A 3,475-nucleotide genomic window follows, 5' to 3' on the forward strand; every position below is an offset into this window, starting at 1 on the left:
TAAAACATTATTAAATAACTCGGTCGACAAATATAAATGGTGCCCTAGTAAATCTACACAAGTACTAAACATGTTACCCACATTAAGCGGTCGCATTATCTCCCGCTCCTTCCTTTGTGAGTGCAATTGAGCGGACACGCAAAATGAACATTGCTACCACTAATGGAGACTTTCAGATACATCCTTGGTTGGTGTAATAAGTAAGAAACAATTCGGGAGAAAGTTTTCAAAGACTGACAAGTTTAATTTTATCTCTTGCCATGTTATAACTTTTTTAAGCAACAATTTCTTATATTGGTAACACATTGGTGAATATTAAATGTAGATGGATAATTTATAGAAAAGTCGACTTCAGAGTACGGTCTGTAGTAACATGAAAGAAAGAGGCGCGTCAGGACCGTACCAAATGGAGTTTTATAGACTCTGCCTACTTGGACAGGTATGTAGATTGGGCGCAATATAAAGTTCCGGAAGTAGCCACTTACATAAACAATATTTATAAAGTAATTACAACATTTCAAAATTGAACTCTTTGACTATATTCTAATCTTATTATTATTATTTTTGGTATTATGAATTATAAAAGCTTTGAAGGTGAACGACGTTGACCTTGTGACTTTTATTTATATCCAAAAATTAAGAATCAGTTACGCGGTCAACGATTTTCATCACCTGAAGAGGCTGTCGAAGAGTATGAAAAATATATTTCATAGATTGTCACGGAGGAGTAGCATAAGTGTTTTCAAAATTGGTTCATTCGTATGAAAAAGTGCATTAAGGCTAACGGAGAATATTTTGTGAAACAATAAAGTCATTTCTGACCATTTATAGTATTTTTTTCTTATTCATTCCGGAAACTTATAGTGCACCTCATGTACCTACGTTGATGTTAAAATCTAGAAGTAATGTAGAATTATTTAAGTTAAATATAATAACTTAAATTGCGGTGACATGCAGGGTTATGCTTGGACTTTAAATTATACTGAGAACATTAAATGAATGAATATGTTAATAAAATTATACAGATATTTTACAAGCGCAAATTATTATATACTTTATTATACAAATAACAAATATATACAAAAATCAAAGAGTTTATACATTGAGACCACGAAAAATAGTCGTACCGATATATCGACATTTTGTAACAACTAACCACAGCAAAAGCCATTGAAATACTACGTTCTAATTAATGCAAATACAAACTGTCACGTTGATAACTAAAGCAAAATGAATTCCAGGTCACGTCACTACGAATATCTCTCGAGTCGCTCAATTCAATTTGGTACTTACACCCCATTATAACAAATTATGAATGTCACCTACATTACAAAGCACCCTTACAGCTATTTATACACATCCATGTGAGTGTAGATATATGTAGTCATGTACAGTCACGAAGATTAACATTTAACAAAGTACAATTACGATTTCCTTATTTATGAAAAATATTTTTAAGTCCCTTAGAAAAGAAAAATAGATAATGAGACTGATTTAATTTTAACATGATATTAAAATAATGTAATTTCAAAAGTCTCCAATACAAAAGTACTCTAAAAAGATAATTACTTTTCGTAAACTAACAAGACCAATGTAACGAGTTCAAACAGAATGCTTGTACTGGAAATAGTTGAGGAATTGCAGATTGTCCTGGTTGCAACATAGGATCAAAGTTATTATGTTATTGCAATGTCATAATTATCAAGTCGATTGAAGATTCAAGTAAAATGTGGCAGTAGTTAAAAAAAATTAAGTACTGCCACCTTACTTATTTCTGCGGCCAAGCAATAATGTGAGCAGTAGCGCGTTTCGGCTTTGAAGGGTAGGGATGCTGGTGGAATTATAGGCACATGGGACTAATCAACTTGAGACATAAGTGATGGTGACTGCGATGGGCGGCGAGGCTTTGCCTCCATACAACTAGTATGGACAGGCGTGGCGCTTACTAGCAGACCCAGAACTTGACTAAATGAGCTTTCAAATAAAAAAAACCGTTTTGAGATCAGTTCGTCCGTGACGGTGTGACCTCCATACATGGTCATCCCACCATTTTATCGCCTTTCTCCGGTTCCTGGCTACTCGTATTTAAATTTAAATTTTGAATTGTTCCATAGTTCTTTTGCCTCGCATTCTGATTGTGTTTCGTTCCACTGTCACTCCCTGCTCGATCGCGGCAGCGTACGGAGCTGTTAAAATTCAATCGCTTCTAATTTTGATTCCTTTACTAAGTTTATAATAATTACTAATCTAAATCATGTGCCAATTTTAATAAGTTTATAACCACTACAGCCTTTATCATGTACATGTGATTAGGTATCTGTAATTCAGTATAACTCGGCCCTTTTGGGGTAAGTGTCTACTTAATATCTTAATATTCATCAAGTTAGGGAGTGTTTTGTAATAATGTACCTGTTTTTATGTACCTTTTATTGTAACAGAATTCTTTGTTACCTTTGCTTCTTCTTAACCGACTGCAAATAAATTTGTGGACCTGAAGTTTTCTGTTTTACTATCGTGAACCTGGTCACGACTTGTTAGGGTTACAACCCTTTCACGTCTGTTTGGAAACTACGATGCCATAACCATACATACAGCCAGAGACATTCTTACACAGACTAAGGCTTTAAACATTTGACTTATACAGCTATATAACAAGAACAGAATGGTAAGTATGATACATGCCTAACAAACCAGTGCATGTATGCTGAGAGTCAATTACAAGTTTCCATAGACAATGAGTACGTTGATCAATAATTTAAAAATGTTGACATAATACATGTATCTAACATATTCGGATCCCATATGTTGTGCCGTGGTTGAGCGTTTTATTTTATATGAGTTGGTATTAAACCGCACGTTGCGAGACGCGGCTTTGGCCGTGTGGCGTTATAGTTAATGTCAGTGACTGTATATGTAAGGATGTTCATGTGTGCGTTATCTGAAAGATTCCACTTCATTTCCCTCGACCCGTAACGTCACACGGTACGCATCCGTCTATGTGTCCCTTTTGTTGTAAACCATGCGTATATTATGGTTACCAAGCCTTTAGAGTATTAAGATTTTGTGTGAAATATTTTTAAACTTTTTTACATAAAAATTCTTACCGTTTACAATATTATCACAATAATGTATTTCAACTTCTAAATTAATATATCTGTGTAGGTGTGTACCTACTCTATGAAATATATTTATATGATATGTACGATAGAAAAAGTAGGCATAGGTATTTTTCTAAACATGAGAGCGTGTCTCCACTACTAAACCGCTCTACAATGTGTAGCCAAGTGGTATTTTTATTTATTTTATTAGCTACATTAGTCTATAAAAATTACATCATTGCCGTGTTTAAATGTCAGAAATTCAGGTATGAATTTCGAAAATATTGTGTATGATTTGACATTTTATAGTGATGATGGCTTTCAAATAAGAATATTAGGGGCCTGGACTAAGTAAGACTGTAGCTATACTGATTAAA

The sequence above is a fragment of the Hyposmocoma kahamanoa genome, unplaced genomic scaffold (genome assembly GCF_003589595.1).
Source record: "Hyposmocoma kahamanoa isolate Upper Pololo Valley unplaced genomic scaffold, ASM358959v1 87, whole genome shotgun sequence".
Classification (NCBI taxonomy): Eukaryota; Metazoa; Arthropoda; class Insecta; order Lepidoptera; family Cosmopterigidae; genus Hyposmocoma; species Hyposmocoma kahamanoa.